Raw genomic sequence first — 23930 nt, 5'->3', positions numbered from 1 at the left:
TATTGTGACTTCATAAGTATGAGCGTGAACATCGCACGCGCTTTGCGCTTTTTTGCAGCATTACAATATTTTGAGCGCACTTGCCTGATTAGGAATCTTATTTTAGGTACCTTACAATAATTATTTATTTATTTATTTAAGAATTCCAACTTCAAGATCTGAATTTACTTTTCCAACTGAAATAAGATTTACAGTACATATGGGGCTACTTTTCCGCACTAGTGCGTAAAATAGCACTTTTCGTGCGATGTCGAAACTTTAAAGTGCCATATCTGCCCTGCTAAGCCGAAAAGCGCTATCTCAAAAGAAAATTCATTGCTAACTTGTACTTTAGTTCCTATAGCTGAGAGTTCCATTTTCAAAATCATTTGTTTTTGAGATAGCGCTACTCGGCTTAGGAGGGCAGATATGTACTGTTAAACGTTGTTCGATACACGTGCGAATAGGTAATTCGCAACTCATGTCGATTTAAAACACTCCCTTGGGTCGTGTTTTAATTTATCGCCACTCGTTTCGAATTTCCTCTTTTTCGCACTTGTATCGAAAATAACTATTTTATTTCAATTTAATGCTTTGACTTTTTATTACCTAAGTTCTTACTTGTATTGCTAATTAATAACGTATTTTGAGTTGCGTTAATGTTACCCTTTATTGTCTAATAAGGAGACTTCCTTGGGTAACAACGTACGTTATTATAATAACCTCTTATACTTACCGAGTGCTACTAATGAAATTTGTAAGCTCTAAACTTTAATTAAGGTTACGTTGGATAGGTATACAGTGTATACTATCTACTTATAAGACTGGAAATTTTGATAAGGTTAAAATACTGCATGACAATCGGTTAGGCATTTTTATTTGATGTAATTTAAGTTAACTATACAAGTGTCAGTTAAGACTAAAATTCTTGCTGAGATCAAGAACAAAATTACATAGATTGATATTGTAAGTATCAGTGATGGCTATAATATGCTTATTTATTTCATTTTCTTTATACTTGAATGACCCATAATAACAGTATCTTAACTTTGACTCACGCATTCTACTGTAACAAATAAAATATTTAGGTGCAGAACAAAGATTTATAAATGCCTTTATAGTAACTATTATACTTTTACAGAACCCTAATGTATCATACATTCCTTTCAAAAACATATCATCTCAGTATCAATTGTATAGAGACATAAGTCATTTAATAGCCGTATCTTTAAATCTCATATATAACTGAGCCTATTAATATGCTGTCAGTGTCCGGCGGGAATTAGACAATTCATTAGGTGTAATTGTACTACGTGAGTCAGCGGTATTCACCAGATTTAATGACAAGAACGGTCAAGTTTGGGCTCTTCCGCATTCTACTTAGAAGACAACGAGTACATACCACTATAATAATATTCTATTGTAACGAGAACATACCGCGCGAAGCCGTTTGCTGCGCAAAACCGAAAATGCTTACGAAAAATGCAAACTTGACGTAGGTACTGGTTACCTTATAAATTTTATAATCATAGCCGATGTAACAAATTATGAATGCTTTGTATTGAAAACATTCGCCAAGAATCTTTATTTTGCAGTAAATAGTATAAATACCATATTTACGGGCAACTTTAGGCTTTATCTTGTAATTTATCTTAGAATATATTAATAAATATACCTATATATGAAGTATTTACGGGCCGTCCATACATGGCCGTCAATCTTGTGATGAAATATTTATATTTACACAGAGTAGGTAGGTATCCATAGTGCAAGCTTTGACTTCTGTAAGATCGATTTGTACAATGTCGTCCCCGAGTATATTTATTTTCAATTTGATAACTATCACTATATAATTATCTACTCTATGCTAGGTATATTATGAGTTATTTAACCTATAGTTGCACTTAAACCTATAGTTAAACCTATAGTTCGTTTTTTAAGCATTATAAATAAGGTAAACAATCTTGACGTGTCTTTTTATTGAAAAACACGTTTTAAAAATAAATATGTACGCGGCACCGCGATATAATACATTCGGTAGAGACACACTGAAACAACACGAACTAAAGGACGTCGAACTCAAAGATGTCCTTCTGTTCTGCAGGAAAACAAGAAGATTCGAGGAGAATAGTGTGGGAATGCCGCCGGGACAGTAACCTGCAGCTCCAACTCCAGGGAACAGGGCTGAATGAACGCGACACGCGATCGACAGCCCGCCTGCATCCGGCCGGGCGTCCCTACACTACATCTACATCTACATCTACCGCGCGAAGCCGTTTGCTGCGCAAAACCGAAAATGCTTACGAAAAATGCAAACTTGACGTAGGTACTGGTTACCTTATAAATTTTATAATCATAGCCGATGTAACAAATTATGAATGCTTTGTATTGAAAACATTCGCCAAGTATCTTTATTTTGCAGTAAATAGTATAAATACCATATTTACGGGCAACTTTAGGCTTTATCTTGTAATTTATCTTAGAATATATTAATAAATATACCTATATATGAAGTATTTACGGGCCGTCCATACATGGCCGTCAATCTTGTGATGAAATATTTATATTTACACAGAGTAGGTAGGTATCCATAGTGCAAGCTTTGACTTCTGTAAGATCGATTTGTACAATGTCGTCCCCGAGTATATTTATTTTCAATTTGATAACTATCACTATATAATTATCTACTCTATGCTAGGTATATTATGAGTTATTTAACCTATAGTTGCACTTAAACCTATAGTTAAACCTATAGTTCGTTTTTTAAGCATTATAAATAAGGTAAACAATCTTGACGTGTCTTTTTATTGAAAAACACGTTTTAAAAATAAATATTGGCAAATATGTAACAATTATGAATCTAATACATTTATATTCTTCTGCTTTCATAAGTAATAGTTTACTGATTTTTAAAAAGCGTTTTTCAATTAAAAGACATGTCAAGATCGCTTACCTTCTTTCTAATGCTAAAAAAACGAACTATAAAATAGCAATCAATTTACTTAGTCTTTATACATTCTGAGAGTCAAATCAGGAATGACCTGTCCCATTTTTGCGGCATTCTTATCCATTTATGACTTGTGTGGCATTTCCTCTGACTATACACTAATGAGGCGACATCTGGCTTATTCATTCTAGTACCTATATAATATAAGGATGAAAGTGTACCTAAAAGTTACTAAACATGTGCCATTTTAGTCGCCAGATTTGGCAAATGACATAATAATTGTATGCGCGTGACTCCGCAAAGAAATTAATTCCTAATGACCATTACCGCATTGGTCAGTTTTTGAAGTTTCAATGATTCTATTTTACTAGGCAGCCTTTTAATCTGGTTATGCGATTTAATAACGGTTTTTGTTATACATTACTAATGTAAATATGATCGTTACTATGCACTACGCTTTCAAAAGAATGCATACTTGACATAATCTCGTGATATCATCCATGTTTGTCGTGAGATTTGGGTCAGAGATTAGAATGAAAATGCTTACTAGAAAAACGAACTTGGCTGGACGTTTACCAATATATTATTTAGTTCATTTAGAATAATACTATAATGTTCTACTATAAAATCCTCAGCTACCTATCTAAATAAACAAATCTAATCCAAATTGAAACCGAAGTGAAGGTTAAATAAAAACGTTTACTATTTTCGATTTCCGAAACAGATTGACTAGAACTCTTCAAATGCAAATAAGTTTAACCTTTTTCAATTCAGTAAGCATTAACTCATAGCACGGACCAACGAGCTCCTCTTATTGAGTTAGTATTTAACCTAAAGATTTATTCAAAACAGTACAGCCCGTTTACAGACACCGCGTACATACAAATGATGGCGGCCGTATTTTGATACTTCGATTTTCCTTTCGGTTGGCAACAAGTTTTAAGTTTTTTCTGGGTGGAATAGCAATTGTTATTTTACGATTTCGCTGGAAACTGGCCATTACTTCTTGGCTTTTGATGTCGGTTTAATTAGGGTTGCAGTCATCTATAGCCAACGGCAACCGCTTACGGAGTCATATATGTAAATATGTATAAAGAATATCGAGCGAGGATTACTGTCGAATGTGTTCTCGCTTTCTAGTAATCATGAAATACCTACTTCTTGGTTTACCGCTGAGTAGTTAAGAAAGATCAGTGTAAAACAAAACATAACTACATTTGCGGATATTATGACAAGTTACATATTGATTGTGATCATTGTATCTAATGTTATCGTATCGCCACTTAATTAAAACAATTCAAATAAAATCCCAACACATGTCTTCGTAACTCCAAGGTTACCCTTTTCATGCATCCCTTTTGTGACCGTCATCGATCCAGGTGGACTGAACCCTTCCATCCCTTGGGACGCACGAGACCTTAACTGGCAAGGGAAGGCCCTTAAGGCTAGGGACATATAATGTCCAAGGGCTGCTCTTTAACATTCACGAACTATGCATTTTAAACTATCTCGTGAGATAGGCAAATGAGATTTGATTTAGGATGTTTTGGCATATATTTCCTCGAGGGACTACAGTATAGTACGTGGTTCTACGAGTAAATAGTCTATAGGGTTTTTAAAGGGTCGGTACGGTAGCACGCGAAATATGCCCCTTGAGTTGCAAGTATCTATAGGCTACGGTAACCAATTAATATCAGAGGCGCCATCATAGAACGAAACTTTTGTTCAAGACTTTCAGCCGTAAAATGAGCAATAATTAAATATATAATAATATAAGATATAAGAAACGGCTAAGACTTATGATAGGAATAACATTAACGGAGTTTAAATGCACAAGAACCTCCTCAATATCTAGGTAGTTAGTTATCTATCCTTGTGCAGACTAACAGTTAATGCTTAATTGTTCCATTTGTTCCCCAGCCTCGTTACTACGGCTGATAGATAACAAACATTGCGATCCCAGTTAACTTAAACGACACATCATCAATTCGCAGTGCAGTAGTCGTCTACTAAATGTTTTAACTTTTCAAACTGAACTATTTTATTTATACCCATTCGTTATCGCCCTCACCGATGGCTCCGAGAATGGCTCTATTAACATATGAATACGAGATATTAGGGTACAAAAAAATCGACATTAGTCACACTGGTATCTTTATGAATGCCGCTGCCATGGTCGCTTTGCTTCCACCGGACCGGCGTTTCAAAATGGCCGTTTAGTATTCAAAGAGCACATGCTTCATAATTCCGCTGCTGCTTAATACAGGCTCACACTCGACCACCGCAGTTCAAAACCATATAGAAGATCCCCCTTGCGTCTCTTTTCATTTCTAAACGTGGAACTGCCGAGGGAAAACACGCGGCTAACGACGGCTCTAGATAAAATGGGCGTTTTATCTCATACTTGCCCTCATCTCTTTGTTTCACAAAAACGTGATATAAAAGATTAACTTATTAGTATTCAGGAGACAGACGCAGATCGGTCGGTACTTGCGTGAGAAACGCATGAATTCTACTGAAACTTAGATAGTTAACATTTGTAAAGGATTTTCGGTACTTCGCATCGTTTATCAGAGCGATATGCATAAAGACTGTCTTTGAACTAAACCCGTAAATTCCGACACACGCAAATGCAAATATTGTAAGGGACTGGCCTAGAATTCTTATCGTTCCATCGCCAAAAATATTCCACGATGAACTGAAATCTGGATTTGGATGTCAACGAAATAAATAAGGTCTAGTAAAATTTTAAATGAAAAACGAAATGGCTTTACAAAACCCCGAAAATACCAGGTTTTATTGCACTGCTTATTACTCCCGGGGCGAGGGTAGAGGTAATGTAATTACTCAAACAAAACAAAGTAAAATTCATTGTAAAGTCAAATCCGGATTTTCTTTTAATTGAATTAGCACTTGGACTCGAAGCGAGGAACAGTGTAACAAAGTTCACTGATGAACGTCTTTCCCAGGAAACTATTCGACGAATAAAGAAACTTTCTCCCATAAATAAAGCGTTAACTGAATCGCGATCTAATGAAAGAAATAAAGTAGCTTAATTGCTTCTTAAGAGTGAATATGCCTAAAACGTCTGCCATTAGCCTTTTCAGGAGAGCTTGTTATTTCTTGCGGCAATACTCGTAAAATACCCTATTGACCATAAAACGCGTTTAGCGTCCGTAAATGCAAGTTTCCAACAATTATTTGCTCAATTAGAATAAACTTAGAAATTAATCTAAGTTTAGTTTCAAAGGGACACTTTAAATAGTTTGCAATAGGCTTTGTGCTAACTTCGATTGGACGTGAATATTGATATAGTGTTGAATACGTTATAAGTTGTAATTTGAAATTCCTTCTCAAAGCAAATTTAATCGTGGTTATTAATTACTTCAACTGTCTATGTTTGTGTATATCGTTTTCTATTGTTCCTATTTTATAGCAAAACAAATGATTTATCGATAAGTGTTTTCACAGAAAACCCTTGTACATTTAGTAAACAATACACTTCAGGTTTGGATATACCTCTATATTTATGCCACAAATTCTAACCTGAAGCTCAATTCATGTTTGAAGATTTTCCATCCAAGGTTATAAATTTTACAGAAATTTTTAATACACCAGCGGCAAAGGCGTTGCTAGCAGATATGTCCAAAACGGGTTCGTAACGTGAACAATTTCAGTGTTTGATCGCCAGGAGCATGGCAACCAGTTCCTTTTTGAACCTCATGTCTGACTTTATCATTTATTTGAACTTTAGACTTTTATGTGCAGGAATAAGGTAGGTTTTATAATAATCTGGAAGCAAGGTAAGAGTTTGCAGCAATAAGTTGCGGATAGACGGGTCCATCACGACACGGCGTGGGCTCTAAATATGCCGCACCTAATGGCTGCACCATAAATGACGGTTTTAGTCAAAATGTTAGTATCGTATAGCGTGTCGGAGAAATCTATTTGAATGCAACTTAGTTACTGTTTCTGTTATGGGTATACTGAACTGAAGATGGTTCGAAGTCACGTGAGATAACTTAAGTATACTTGAATTGTATTCTTGCTTCATCAGCTTTTACCTACTCAGCCAGTTGTCTCTGGATAAATAAGTAGGCTCATAATATCAAATCACAAAAAATGTAGTCCGCGAAATTATTTCATGGAGACGGTCAACTTTATATCTAAATAATGAATACTTGGAGTTATAGTTCGCGATTACGACGCACCTAACGCTATAAACAATGACAACTTCTAAATAATTAACTCGCTATAAATAAACTCTTGTACCGCAAACATCATTATGAAAGGCTTTCGAGGAAACTGGTTTGGAAAGGTAGTAATTATCACGAGCGCCTATTTTACCTAGAACCCTGATAGTTCTAAGGACTACCCCGTCTTCTCACTTTTAATTAAAGAGCAAGGGGCCAAGGAAGCTCTATGTAAACTGGAGATAAAAGATCATTATCAGCACTAAGGCCTTTGATTGAAACTTGATACGATTCTGCTTGTAGTATAAATTTAAACGACTTTAAGTGAAAGTATTTTATGAATAGTTATGGATCTCAGCGGATTTTTACATTTTTGTTACCTACATAGTTGTAAATCTCGACTGATTTTTATTAGGATTTAATATCTGGTTTGTCACAATTGTGTTTATAATTTTGTTAAGCTAGGTGATTTTTTCGGATTTTGTTTTATCATAGGTATTACGAATTTTTCATTTTTTTTACTACAATAGTTAAGATGTCAACATCATTCGAACATCAACATGTGTATGTTATTTTGACAATAACTTTAAATAAAATGGCCAAAAACAAAGAAAGCCTATGCGTAATATAATCTATATCGAAACACATAAAATGATCCCTTCGCATACAAAATTCTGCACGCGTAAAAAGTATTTCCTTACACCAAATCATTATCCAAAATTTCACGAGGCAAGTTCGATTTCATCTGTCTCATTACCATTTATAGTCCAAGGGTTGAAGTAGGTATAATATTAGAATTAGGTAAATATAGGTTAGGTAAATTAGGTTAATATAGGTTGACGCGCATTTTGTCACTAGGACCTGAAAATATCTGATGATTAAATAATTTTTAATTTTATATAATATAGGTCCCATGCTTGATAACCTGCATATTTACGTAAGTAATATTTATTTCTTATTTTTTTCATAAAATCTTGACTTGCTAAAGTTAACAATTCTTGTCGGATCTAATTGGGAATTCTTAATTAAAAAAAAGCATGAATAGCATGATTTCGGACTAAAGTTTTTTTTACTATAAAGTAGGTACTACTCCATGCATTTTTATGCAAGAAACAAATGACCGTGTCATACTATTTTCAGAGTTCATACTTCATAGTAAGAAACAAATTTGATGTTCTTTTTTTGTTTTAATTACTGTCAAATATCAATGCAACTAATTATTCTTTCAGTTCTTTGACAATCTCAATAAGTTCTAAACAAAACCTCAATTTCTCGTCACCAGCTCTTAGCGTATTGACGTTACATTCAGAGTTCATAACTTAGAAGGATCCTCACATAGAAGATAAGGATATGTGCAATTTACGTTATACGGCTTTGAGGGAACTCTGAAACTCAATGGTTGAAATAGCTTCAACAAAGGTTTATCGATACTCTCGCTTAGAGGATTGTACATTAGGTATCGGCAAATCGGGTTCCCATTTTGGCGGGATGAGATGAGATGCTGACGCCGGAAATGAATATGAAGATAAAAACTATTTTTTCATAATTGAAATTTTTAAATAACGACTAAATTATTCAAATGGATTTATCAATATTATTGATAATAATGATAATATGGTATCGGATTGAAAGGTATGAGAATATTGTATAAAATTATTTTGTATGCTGACGTAAAATCTAAACTGACTTTATACAGAGTTAGCAATTTTTTAACCGGCAATCGTGGCTTGGAACCTTGACTGATAAAGTTACTGGGAACTTATCCATGTTGCTCTTCGATAAATGATTATATTTTCAGGAAATCTTTAAAAATGTATGCATTAGGCTTGTGTAGCATTAATCCTCTATTACAAATATTAGAAGCCTTTGCCCGGCAGTGGGACGTATTGTTGACTGATATCATACTATGTGAAACTGTAACGTCCGAATTATATGAATAAGAGTGTGCCACATCCCTAAAAGCTAAGTCTGGCAAAACGCTGAACAATATTACTATACCAAACGTTCTATTACAGTAAGTGATATTTACCAAACCGATTCAATCAAGGCTCAGACTGGTACCTAACAAAAGCTTTCTAAGCTAGAAAAGAAAAACTGTTCAATATTCTCACTTATGTAGAAACCCTCTGCTTGATTTGGGTAAACAAATAAGTAAGAACATCAAATTGATGTTGGTACTTAAGCCTAACTCTGTATAAAAACAATACCTATTTTCTCTGTCACTTAGAAAATATAGACGCTAGCTACTTTATTAAACTATATTAACTAGCTATATCTTCGTAGAAAAAGTTACTTCGTTATACGGTTAATTTTTTTAAAGGTTTTATGTGCAGCGGTGGGATGGAAATTCTTGATAAGTAACTTTAGCAATTTTAACTGTTGCTTCTACTCTGAAACGGTGTGACATATACTTTGACTTTTAAAACTTTATATGTGTATTATTAAGCTCTTGTACTCGTAGTCATCATCTTCCTCGCGTTGTCCCGGCATTTTGCCACGGCTCATGGGAGCCTGGGGTCCGCTTGGCAACTAATCCCAGTAATTGGCGTGGGCACTAGTTTTACGAAAGCGACTGCCATCTGACCTTCCAACCCAGAGGGTAAACTAGGCCCGTATTGGGATTAGTCCGGTTTCCTCACGATGTTTTCCTTCACCGAAAAGCGACTGGTAAATATCTAATGATATTTCGTACATAAGTTCATAAAAACTCATTGGTACGAGCCGGGGTTCGAACCCGCGACCTCCGGATTGCAAGTCGCACGCTCTTACCGCTAGGCCACCAGCGCTTCTTTAGTGCGATAGGTGGCAGACCAAGGTAGTTGCTTTTAAGAGCAATGCCTGCACCATTTCATGATCCCGGGCTCATTTAAGATGCTACCGGAAAAGCGCTATGTAACCACTATCATGCTGCCACTTGGCCATCACTGTAAACTAAAACTTTCTAATAGTTTATTAATAGCACATTTTTACTGTCGAATATACAGAAAATTTTAGATCAGGCCGCTATCTGTGAAGTTACTTATGGCGTACTCCGGTTAAAGCTGAGTACTGAATTCACTGTGGGATCCGTGGGATACGTTCGAAATCCCTCGGTCGTAAAGACCGTGCCTGGACAGATCAAGCTCTCGACGATACCATAAAACAAGCCGACGTAATCGCCTCATCGTCCAGCTGGCTGATAAATTCAGCCTATAGGATATACTGGAAAGGCTATTAATTTATTAGGAACGATAACGTAACAATTAACGTTGGGGTTTACGTGGGCGGTAAGTTATTGGAGGGCCGAAATAATGTAATGCATGGACACGTGTTACATAGTAACTTCAATCTAAATTAATAGATCACTTAAATTTGCTTGTTCTGGTCTATGTAATGTTTCTTGCCCTTGCTGGTTTTAAATAATGTGATTGCACAATTAAAGATAAACTAAATGTCGTTGAGTAAGATAAATTAATAGGTCGACTGGAATAAATTATTTTTCCTGGTTAAATAAGTGTAGTTCTTAACTTAAGCTAAAGTTTTGAAGGCTTTTATACAAATTATCTGAAACATTTTCGCTTCAGCTGCAAAAAACCATACGTGATAAAATAAAAAGCGAAACACAACATTACTCTTCAATTCAATCTACTTAATCAAAATGCAATCCACTTACCGATATTTGCATTGGTTTCCCAACTGCGTACGTTTTTATTTTCCTTTAATACAATGTGCATAATATTTACTTAATATCTCGTATGCCGTGTATTATTCTTCATTTTCAATATTCCGGTTCATCAGTGCAGTGGTTTTATGCAGATTTCTAGAGTAATCATAATGGCTCTTGCACATTTCATTTTCTTCTTTCGCGGCTGCAGGTTTTTAAATATCGTTAGAATTCCGTATTTACTTTGGCCTTAGTGAGTTCAATTTGCAATTCTTTTTCCGGTTAGTTTGATGGTGCTGTTAAAGGAATATTCAAAATATTTTAAAAATTTACCTACATTTTATCTGGAATGTATTATTCCATATTTTATATTTCTTAGGTTTATTCAATGATTTTGCAAAATGTATTTCTATATCAAACAACAACATCTTTAGAGATACATTTTTCTGTAGGTGCACATAATAATGAAGAATCAGTTAATAAAAACTATCGACTCGCCATAAAAACTGGTTCATATAGTCAAATGCTAAAATTCGTAAATATTCACACTAAATATTGAACTCAAATTGACTATCGATCCACCACAAATCGATAGCCGCCTAGTATCATACTAAAAATAAAGCTTAAGGTAACCCAGCTTGATCACTCCATTTAAAATAGATCTTCATTCATAACTAGTTAATAATGAAGATGTAAGAAATGCTAATCAATATAAAATATTAAACACAAAAAAGTATTGTCTGGGCAGCTTCAGCAATGGCTAAGGAGTTAAATTAAAAGTATTATCTCTCTTATCTACTAAAAGTACCATATCTTCTCTTTTCGTGGTGTTATTATCAATTACATATATGTAGTTATGTACTACTTTATAATTTTCTCTGGTTTAAAACACAACTCAGTTGATGTAATATGGTTAATTGTGCTTGCACGTTTTACTCATATTTTTAGTTTCTATACTTACTTAGAGTGAGTACTGTGTTCTACTCTATCGCTATTGAGACGTACAATCAAACCCGAATCCACTCATCTGGAAATAATTTCTTTAATAGCTAACTGGCTAATTCACCTATTATTACCATAGTTTTGATCGATAGCTTTAATTAAGATATCTCAATAAATAAATCTCAAAAGTTTTGGAATTAACCGTATATACGACTTTTAAATTGCTTTGCATATTAAAATCTTAATGGAATTTCGCACTTTGATGATCACCGTGAGTTTTTAATAAAGATTTGATTAAATGGTACCTAATATGATTTCATATTCAGTGATTTTGGTTTTTAAATATATTAGACCCGCCTAAATACTTTATTGGGGCATCCTTCTTCAGTATTCTGACCAATTGATGATAAATCCAAGACTATAACAACTTTTGTATCACAAATCGAGTGGACTAATTTAGATGATGACGTGATACATGATGACGGCGAAATCGCTACACTGCATTTTTCATGATTACAGAGAGTAAATTAGTAAACATCAAAAAAATTTCTGATTGCGACAAATAGAGGACACATTAATAGTCGTCTTTCACAAATTTCACAATGGCACTTGAAAGCGCCATAAAACAACTAAAGAGGTGTTCGAGTGCTGTATTGCCTATATTGTTAAACAAAAAACTCTAACTGTCTAGTTTTACAAACGCTTTGTTCGAGTAATAACGTCATGGGGTCCTTTTATTATCGTACTTTCTAACGACGGGATATTTTTTTTTGTTAATAATGGATGCCGATATTTGTTTGTATTGTATTTATATTTGCAAATGAAATGTATTAATAGGTCAACCTAAAGGGGCCCACTGATTAACAGTCCGCCGGACGGTATCGGCCTGTCAGTTGTTCGGAACTGTCAAATTTTTGTTCTAACTTACTGTCCCTTTAAAGATTGTTTTATTCCGAAAGGGTTAATAATTATAAATGTTGTCAATTCGTATGACATAATAAATCATTAGTGTACCTACATATTTATAACGAAAATTAGATGGACAAAATTAGACAAAATTGGATAAAAGAAATTATAGATTCTGTAAAGCATAAGAGTTGAAAATAATTCAACTCTTGATAATTGTATAATGATTTTATAAGTTTACCTACGTACACGTGCAAAATAATATACCTACGTATTGTATTTCTTGATGTTTATTAGTCTTTTATATTAAGGAAACAAGACATCCAATTCGAAGAAGCCCCAAAACGTGTAACGAATTTTAGAGGACTACAGTAATTTATTGCGGAAAGTGCTTCTGTTGCTTCTTATTCAATTTTTGACCGCCAGCAGAACGTAAAACATCAAGGCAATTTCAACCTTATTAAAATACAAAGAAGATAGTTATTAAACTAAATGAAATTGTCGGATATTACGACAATAGAGGCTAAAAGGTGTAGTGCCTTGCCTATTGAATGCTTCCCTATTCCCTACTAATGAGGACGTGTTAATAGACACTTCCTTCGCCTTTATGTAAAACCAAGGGATTGTAATTACGTTTTTTATTTGAATGCCTTCCTTCAATTAAGGTGTCAATGGGTTTTTGTGTTTAGAAGATTACAAAGTTATACGCATGTGGTTACTTAAGTTGATTTTTGTTCTATTTGCTACAACGGTTTCCAACGAATTAAAGGGAACGAACGAAGAACGAATAAATTATGTTCCAAAATAAAGTACTTACCTACCTAACGAATATTTTGTAAATAAGAAATGGAGATAAAACATAGAATGTTACAACAATATAATGATTAATATTTATTATCCATACACTTGTATGCCTAAATAACAAATTGATAACACTTGTGAATGGAATATTCATTCGTTATGTGAAAGTGTTTTCCTAATTTAAAACGTAACATTTAATCCACAAAGTATTTTCAATAGGTATATTATACTCGTATTAGTACTTTCCATTCAAATAAGTACTCGGTCTTTTAGGATAGGTATACCTAGGTACTAATTAAAACTTGCTTCGAAGATCGTTCGACCAATTCCATGCTTCATATTATAGCAGGATGTCTATAGCCTCCTTTCATCTTAATACGAAGATGGACGACTAATTTTCCAACTCCGGGCAAGTTTCAAACGACGTTACAAGTTCCCTCTTGATGTTTAATAAATCAGAGGTTCCACCACAAAGTTCGAATGCGAAAAACGATCGAGAAACGTTGGCCCACACGAAATTTGACACTTGCTAGACGGAAATTACGACACTTCGTTTTTGAACTTTGGAAGTGCCAGGTAAAAAACCTTTATTCTGTCAATTTTGACACCTCCAATATTTTTCGTAAAAACTTTCTGACTTTAATATATTTCTGGAAAAAGTCGTTGTTGATTGATTGATTCACCGATTTCCCGGTGTTCAGTAAAGAACTCTTAAACGAGTATATTCACAAAGTTATAACTCCTTTCGTATAATAACGATGCCTGTTATTTCCAAGGTCGTATCGTATCCCAACAATATTCAATAAAAACAGTACTATTTGTTATCGTGTGTATTCACGATTACGAAGAATGTAATTATTTTGTATTTACAAATTTCACATAAATTTTCATCTAAATCAGGAAATTTAGGTAAAAATTTCCGAAGGTCCCCGACAAGTTTGATTTGCGGGCGAAAATGTTTAATATAAGGAGATTGACATCGGCCAAATTTGCGACGTACCTGCGGAGACAGGACATGGAAACTTTTTTAATAAAAAAATACAATGAGTTGAGACCAGCCGCGACATATTTTATGACCTCCTTGGTTATTTTAGGCACCAATCACTGCAACAGTTATTGGACAGTTTCACTGTTATGATAAAAATTTGGAGCATTTAAATAATTCATGTTTCAATTGACTTAACCAGCACATCCGCATATTCTAATCTGAGCAGTTTTCACCGAGTTCTATTAATCTTGTAAACAGAGTACTCATGCCCAATAAAATAATCGCATACTATTCAATAAATTAAGGTACAGTTTCGGTTTTAATGATGAATTCTTTTGATCATTTCATGAACAAAAATAAATATGACTTGCAAACAAAACACTGATGCGAGTCGCCTGTAGCGGGAATGGTACCAGCCAAGTTAATAGCTCAACATACAATCAAACGCAAACACAGAACCAACGGTCATCACAAACTAAATTGCTTTTCTGCAAACAGCTATTAAAACATAAATAAGCATACTTTTGAACAGTTTATAGTGTACCAAACATCGTTTAATTTGGTGAATTTTAATAGGTAATTTATTTATTGCCATAATTGGTTCCATTTGTGTCAGAATTTCCCTTTAAAGTTGTTTATGATGGCTATAATTTAATCAGGATTGAAATATAATGCCGGGAACGGGATGGCAGCAGACCATAACGTTGCTTACGACAAAATTTGTTCAATATTTGTACTATAAATCATGGCCGTGATCTGGTTTGGAATAGGAGGCGCAGGACTCTACCAAGAAAAGTACTTTAGTGGTTAGGTATATCTTTTGATTCAATAAAAAAGATACAGTTTCCGTTTCTTTTAAATCGCTACGAATATAGGTAATTATATTGTAACAACCGTCTTTGGCTGTGATTGAAGTATTTTTTTAAATCATCATGTATCATAATAGAAGTCGTTGGTCGACTAATATTTATACCAATTTCTTTGGTATGAAATCATTTACATATATCATATTTGACATTTGTTGAACACTCCGCCGCTCCATAAGTCAGTAATCCCGTTACATCAAAGGCTCAAAATTAGACTGTTTACGAAACGTCCGGATCTGATAAAATAAATGTTTGGTACTGTACGTAAACAGCGCGGAATGTATGCAATATTTAATGACGGGATACGAGTATTGACGAGATATGGCTTGCGTTATAACGGATGGTGAACATAATCTCGAATAGATATTAGTAATGTTAGGTCAGTAACGTTAATATTTATAATTTATTTTAAGTATAGTAGGCCGAGGCGAATTGGATCACAGGGCGAATAGGATATGGATAAAAATATAACTTATGACTAACGTCACAGGCTAAGAAGAGAGACGACGCTCATTTATATCAATGCAATATTTCAAATATCAACAGATTTTAATCTTGACCCGATTCGCCTCGGTCTACCCTACAGGAAAGTAAACATTGCAGATGCTTCGAGACTAATAATACATTTGGCATAAATTTAATTGGTAGTTAATAGTCCCTAGGTAGTTGATGAGGTTGCTGAAGGTAATGATAGATCGATAACGTTGGAGGCAAATAACCAGAGCTGCAAAACCTAAAGATCAGGATCCGTAGTAATGAGGGATCAACAAAGAAGAAAAAACCCATTAGGTGATAATATTATTTTTAAAAGAGTTTATATTAATAAACAAAAATTGGGACTGAACATGAAAGCAACAGATTTTTTTTTATTACTATGGGACTAATTATGAAATAAAATAATGAAAACTTCCATGTGATTTCATTCGAAAGCCAATTCCATTCTTCTATTGTAGCCATTTAAATCCCCTCTTAACAGTTCAAATCCCTCGACCACATATTGTACCACAATCGCCACATTACCGTCAATGTCAGTGCCGCGATCATGCACTGGATCAGCACTAATGAGGAGACTGCATTACCCTTGCAATCGCTGCATAAGGCCGTTGTTGCACTATCCAGCTTCGCCGTTAATGCCGATCTGGCATAGTATATTTACATTGGTTCGGACGCGAGCGGTGTAATTCTTGCTGAACTTTCCAGTGACCTCTCAATCTGTAACAGCCATGAGGATAGGAAGGACATCTTATACTGGTATTCCTGAGTGATGAACCCACCCGTACTCGGCAACTGATTTCATGACACCTCTGTATTGGGGACGCGCTAAGAATTATGGATGCGATATCGAACCCGATATCGTCCTCGACAGTCAAGTCATTGCCACATGCTTTAAGTTATACGCAAAACGATGGCAAGGATTTGTGTCATTTACAAAATATTAGAGTAGACATCCCAGTTTGTTTATAGACAATAAATAGATTTCGGCTATTGAGCTGAAAACCGGGACTAAAATGTCCTGATGGTATTACTAATAGGTAATACAAATCAAATAAAAGAAGCAAAAAATACAATTAAACAACAATAATGGGTTCGGTTGACTATCTTTTTAACTCCGGTCTAATTAGGATAGTCAAACAGGACAGTGTAATGCACTCTATCTATTCACCCGATGGTGCATGTCGCCCTTTATCGGAGCAGCCAGCATCAACCTCTTGCTGCTCCCGGTACTGTTAGATTAGATCCGGTTAATTAAATGCTGTGTGTGTTTGTGCAGATTGTGTATGTGAACAGCATTGTGTGGAGAGACGACATTAATATCGTAGTGCATGTTTAGGCACCCCATGAAATATGAATCGTTTAACATTGAATACTGTACCTTAATCTCAATAAATCGCTTGGTTGTATATGCTAACATAATGCTGTATGTCTTTTATCTATTAAAATAAATAGTGAAGTGTTTCATATTTGGACAATATACGACCATATTGAATGCTGGACTTGCAGTTCATTTAAAAACATTCATAAGTTACTCAGTTCAACTTCAAAAATGTTATCTCTGCGCAATAACAAATCGCTCAACTTTTCCCTAGGTGAGATTTTCACCAAGATCTACTTCCTGGCCATTACGTTAAAATGTATTCGCAAGATTTATATGGAGTCAAGTCGTGCCTGGTTTGCCAGTTAAAATAAATATAAAGACACCTCATAGCTGTAATAAAACAAAGACTCATCTCGTATCAGTATCATATTCAGATACTTTGTTTTACTAAAGTAACGTCTTGAATAATATTAAGTTACTTATTTCGTTAGATGGAGATAATAGGTTACTGAGAACTTCAATCTGATTTTGAAGTTGTAAATAATTGCAGGCATTCCCTTATAGCGTGAGCTGTTATCATGATGCGTTTAATGCAGTTGAATAATGTCTTTCTGATTTGTAATTGATTAAATAGAGAAGTTTGCAATCATCATTATTGTACATATTTGTTTATGTTTTTAAGTGTTGCTTGCAGCATTGAGATAGAATGTTAGAATTTTATAATTATCTTATCTTATACGAAAAAGTGTGTATATCTTCTGAAAGGTCCTCTTTCCAATAGTGTCCTATTTGAGAAATATTTAGAAAGATACTGGATATTCTCGAGGTAAAAACCAATTGACGAACAGGCTGGTCTACAATTTCAAAATGTAAAATTAAAACTAAGCGTTACAATTTTCAAATTCGAACTGAAAGAAAGCCCAGATGACACAAAAAAACAGTAAAAAAATCCGGAGGAACATTTTATATTATTTACAAAGTCATAAACATAAAACCGTAAGTAGTCACCACAGAAATTCCCTCATAATAGAACTTGCTCAGAACTCCCTCAGAAGCCTCCGCAAGCCTCTTTTATTTATTTTTCATTTTTCGTCCAAACTCTAATGATCTTTAATGAAAAGAAGCCGATACGGCCACAGTTTTTTTCGCTTTGGCCCCAGTACTTTGAAAAGATGTTTCTTTTCAACATGGCTTATTATTTATAGTTGAGTGATCATAAATATTTTAGAGTTTCTTGTTTTTTACTAGGTACTTATAGGAAATAAATTCTTTTCAAACTAATTTCTCGTCATCTCTAAGTATAAGTACTTGATGTTATCATTATCAATCTGTAACCTGCAAATTTTCTTTTAGATGAAACTAGGCTCTTTTATAAATAGATATAAATTGGAGGCTAAATGGTAATAAAGAGGATATTAACGGAGAAGGAAGGGCCTTAGTTTAACGACTTCTATGCGGGAACACGTGGGAAGAAGTAGTAGCAGATAATTGACGACATTTGTTTGTACCTTAACTACGAAATAATAATAATCTATTGGAGAAACCAATAAAATTGGCCAATAAATTGTTGACATTATAGCCTATAACGCACTTACAATTAACAAATCGACAGTTACTTTTAACGAACATAATGCTAACGATGTACTAAAAATAAAAGAAGCACGGAATAACGTGAAAGTGACTACCATTGGATACATTGATAGAATGAGTACATCCATCATAGAACGTCAGTGCAGGCATGTTAACCAAGCACTACATTTGTTAAGAATAGTTCGTTCGAATACCGGCCATGATGTATATGCTGGTCCAAATTTTTAAGGTGCCAATGTTTTTGTAATGACGAGGTATTTTAATGATGCGTCATATTTTAGACTTTCTTTCGCCTGTAAGTATTTATGGTTATATACTTAAATAGATGTTATATTTATGTCTAGATATCCAAGATACCTGCGATACCTCTATTTATATAAAAATGGCATAGATATTTTAATAATAAGTATGTCATTCATTATTTCCTAGGCATTGTATAGCTATGGTAATAGGTGTGTGTCATCGGTAGATAACTGTTTAGTTATAGATAGGTATGAGTGGTATCTATGACATGAATGGTTTATCGGTCAACTGCCTGCTTTTTACAGGAAAGTCACCCTGTCTGTGATGATTCAGATATTTCTGTGAAATTCCTAAGGGACATGTATACCTATGCTTTACAAGTTTAATGTTAACGCTCAGATTGCAACATTTGTAACAATGGTAATATGACAGAATTATCCTAAAATACACTTGTTAAATTAAAGTCAAACACGACATGTCATACTAATGATACCAACATAATTATCCTGTGGACTCAGCAAATACAAAAGGAGTCGTAACAACGCGTCAACTCTAATTCAAAGCGAAATTCTACGGAGCGTGCATTACAGAAATTAGACACATTCTCAACATAAACATTATGTACGTTAATTAGGGAATTTGTTTATTTTATGTTTAATCCTGTATTGAGATTGAAGCTTTTGTCGATGTGTGTCTTTTATCTAATAAAACGCTCGTTTTTGAGTAACCTACCTATTGACATGCTTCTTGTGATGTAACGGATAGACATCCTGGACGGAAATTAAAATCTGGTCAACAAATCTGAGTGTCAATTTATCTGTATGGACAACAAAAGGATAATTGTCAACCGGCACAATTTTACGGCTGACTTTATAAAGTCACCAACCAACCACTATAACCATATTACACTATAGTATATTTGGTTGTCCAAATTGTTTAAAACCTGCAGAAGTTAATCATACATTAATAAACAAAACCTATAATTAGAATAATTAGCTTACTTGTTTATCTTCAATCCTGTATTGGGGCAAACGTCGTGGAGATCTTGATAGTATAATCTGCGGATTGAGAAATTTAATTTTTTTACCGGTATATTGGTCAGCTAGGTGAGCGTTAATGGGATCTGTCGATTGTTTTGTTTCCTATATACATATTTGATTATCATATTTATCTTTGTTACAGTTACCATAATTGACAAACTAAATTTTTCGCTATGATTTTCAAAACGGTTCTGGGCTAAGCCAAAAACTCTTGGTTTCGTGAGATATGATACTAATTAGCTTTAAAATGTTTACAAGGCGCAATTAAGAACCAATAAAACTATGATAGGTACCTAATTAAAATAGCATTCTCGAAGTTAACATAGGTATAATTATAGAAGTTATTTACATTCTTAAAGTTAGTAACGTGTTTAACGTTTACTCATATACATATTTTTATAAGTGGTAATAACTAATTTATTATAACGTTGTGAAACCCCATCCCAATGCAAGTAATGATCCGTACTACACACGCATCGTTAGGACCTATACAAAAGTTAAACAATTAATTGATTTTCAAAGGTAACTGTTCTCCAACCCACGGAAATAATTCTATTAACTTGCACAAATACAAGTAATTACTAATAAAAAAGGTAAGCTTCAATCACAAACAATACTCTATTGTTATAATGAATTGTTTTGTTATGTGTTCATCTCGAAAATGCTATTTCATTGCTATTATTTATTCCACCCACGTGCTTAAATTTGAATAATGCTTAAATTAATATAAATTCATCAATTCATTATGACTTTTATGATACAACGCTTTCTGATTTACTTTTTCACATTTGAAAGTTCAAAGAAAATATCAATTTAGTTTATTTATTTTATTGTTATTTTATCGCCTGGTGCGAAATGTATCATCAAATTTCCCAGTAAGATCAAGTTACTAAATAACTGTTAATGCTTAAACATCATAACATTTCTCCTGTAACCAAATCATTTCATGTTTCCGCTGAACGTCGCTTCCATTAAATCGTTGTCAGCCGTCAACATTGTCGGCGTCGCACTAATATCATCTGGCATGTGTTTACTTTCTACAATCAAACAGATCACATTAACCACATCCGTTATTATCTCGAATTGTAAAACTGACCATCAAACCGGGAGCAGCACTGAACGGCAAACTTTCGTCCGACTCTGAAACACAGTTCACAGCACAGTCACAAATCCTTCCGTCGCTTTATAGGCCGCACTATCTCGGGGCAAACATCCCTACACAAACACACGGAGCCGGTACGATGTTTCGAGCGCGAACGAACCGTCGGCAGCAACACACATCTCCCGACGTCCGGAGAACGACTGACTGGCGGAATTATGTTTAGCTGCGGGGCACACCGGCTATTGCATCCGAGCATAAACGAAAACGGCCGAATGGGATTTTGAGGTGTGAACGAGACGGGTCACACTTTCTCAGCGAACGAGCGAGAGAGAAATGCAGGTAGGGTGGGAGACGGCTGCACCAGGGTTTCATCTATGCAGGTTGGGAGATGGGGATTGCATGCGTTTATGAGTGGAGGTGCCTGTGATGTGACAACCCTGCGGAATTCGTGGCTCTTGAGTCAATTAGGGCAACAATAAAATTGATCACAATTCGGGTCAATCAAGTCATTAGGGTTGATAGATAACGATAAAACAAATATGACTGTAGTTTTGTTGATTGGGGAATTGCTGCTGCGTTATTGTTCCCGAGGGATTCGACCGTTTTGTATCTGTTGTTATACTTAATTGTAGTGATACATCGTAAAGTGCCACAAGGGAACGAGTAAATTCGCTTTTTTAAACTTATTGGTTGTTTTGATTTAGTCCAGCAAGAACATATAGGAAAAATTATGTTCCTGAATTTCATCCAACTTCCAGCATAAAACAAAATACTGTGAAACCTTCCAACTATAACTAGTCCAAAAGCTCCCAACTCTGGTCCAAAACTAACTTGAATGTCTTTGTTCCCGTCTGAATATTAGGTATTTGAATGTTGTAGTTCTGTGTCTCTGGCAAAATATTTTCATAAAAAGAAGAAAAAACTTAGACATCACGAAAACGAAAATTGGTACCTATTGATATTTTATTATCCGTTGAACTTGTGGACCATAGTTGTAGTACTGTAGGTACTATTATGAGATGGTTTTACGGTAAGTAATTATATATAAATACTTATTTTTGTTTGTGAACGCGCTGAAGCGCTGGTGGCCTAGCGGTAAGAGCGTGCGACTTGCAATCCGGAGGTCGCGGGTTCGAACCCCGGCCCCGGCTCGTACCAATGAGTTTTTCGGAACTTATGTACGAAATATCATTTGATATTTACCAGTCGCTTTTCGGTGAAGGAAAACATCGTGAGGAAACCGGACTAATCCCAATACGGGCCTAGTTTACCCTCTGGGTTGGAAGGTCAGATGGCAGTCGCTTTCGTAAAAACTAGTGCCCACGCCAATTACTGGGATTAGTTGCCAAGCGGACCCCAGGCTCCCATGAGCCGTGGCAAAATGCCGGGACAACGCGAGGAAGATGATGACTTATTTTTGTTTGTTACAGAGTATAGTTCAATAATATCCGGATCTCATAACAAACTTGTTTATTCAAAACAGCGAACTTCTATGATAATAAAAAAGCGTCTTTCATAGTTAAGCTTATATAAACAGACACACGAGCGGTATAAAGCCCTCAGGTATGTTGATGCAAAGCTCAGCCATAATATCGGATATTTTAAGCTCTCAATAAAAAGTGGGATCAATCAGCTCGTCTAAAGCTGTTTTACTATTGGCTATGATTGTTTGGGTTATTCCGGATAAGTTCTGTCAATCCCACTAGACCGCGGGCCAGGAGCAAATATCGTCAGTCATCGCCTCCCGCTTGAAACTTTGTCATCCCGTTTGTATCAAACGGGAGGCGATGACAAATTTATTTTTTATTTTTTTACATGTTTCGGCGGCTGCCATTCCTCAACCCACCAACGGAGCGGCAGCTGACGTCCATGAGGGATCATCATACATAGCTGTTAACCAATATACGAGTTATCGCCCGGGAGGCGATGGTCATGGAAATTTGTTCGTGGCTCGCGGTCTATACTGATAATGTTATAATATAATTGTGGCAGTTTGCATATTTGTACCTTAGTCAACACAAACTATAGGTACCTACGCCTTTTGGAAATCACCCCTTTAAGTGGGAGAAAAAGGAAAAAAAAAGATTGTATGAGAATTGAGAGGGTCAAGTGGATAACCTGAACGAATGAACGAAGTCACAGGCAGTAAGGTTTGAATGATGAATTTTAATACATCATAGTTCCATTTCTCTTAAGAAAGAGTAATCAAGACAATTAATGGAGACACCCATTAAGAGTCAATGAGGAGTCATTACTATCTTGACGTTAGTTACTCCATTCATATAATATTTAGAGCAAAAAAATAGGTAAACAGGTTTTTGTATTAAAATTCCTAACAAATGATTGCATACCTACTTGTCTAGACTCTAGTCTAGAGAAGTGATTTGACATTACATGACATTCTGACTCTTACTTTATTATTATACAGGTACTCGCTTCTGCCCGCGGCTTTGTCTGCGTAGAATAATGATTTCTGTGTTAAAAACTATAACCATATCAATATGAATTTCATCTCAATCGGTTCAGCGGTTTAAGCTTGAACACTACCTTACCTACACTTTTTTACACCGTCGAATTAATTAAACGTAAATTATTATAAGTTTTTTTATAAAGAATGTATTTTTTGCCAAAAACATTTTACGTGTCAGTTAAATACACACACGAATTCTGCTAGCCATAAAAACATTTAGCTATGAGGCTATTACAATACCGGGTGTATATACACGGACACGCTTAAATATTAAAGGGCCCAGAGCAGACTACGCCACACAGTCGGTATTGTATTCCGATGTAGGGCCCGACGGGACTCTTTAGAGCCCGCCCGATTTAGTTCAGGTGTTGAAATAATATTCAGTAGGCGAATTTACATAGAGC

General features: G+C 35.0%; 1 protein-coding gene across 1 annotated transcript in view; it reads right to left on the bottom strand.

The window, feature by feature from the left end:
* Positions 1 to 21267, bottom strand: part of LOC134655708 (uncharacterized) — a 132049-nt gene extending 110782 nt beyond the window's left edge. The window contains exons 1-2 of the mRNA XM_063511168.1: positions 21051 to 21267; positions 19916 to 19972 (exon numbers count right to left, since the gene is read on the bottom strand). The gene's annotated coding sequence lies outside the window, so the exon portion shown is untranslated. The remainder of the gene's footprint in view (positions 1 to 19915; positions 19973 to 21050) is intronic.
* Between the last annotated feature and the right edge of the window lie 2663 nt (positions 21268 to 23930).

Source organism: Cydia amplana, chromosome 17 (assembly GCF_948474715.1).
Source record: "Cydia amplana chromosome 17, ilCydAmpl1.1, whole genome shotgun sequence".
NCBI lineage: Eukaryota > Metazoa > Arthropoda > Insecta > Lepidoptera > Tortricidae > Cydia > Cydia amplana.
This window is presented reverse-complemented; position numbering and strand designations above follow the sequence as displayed.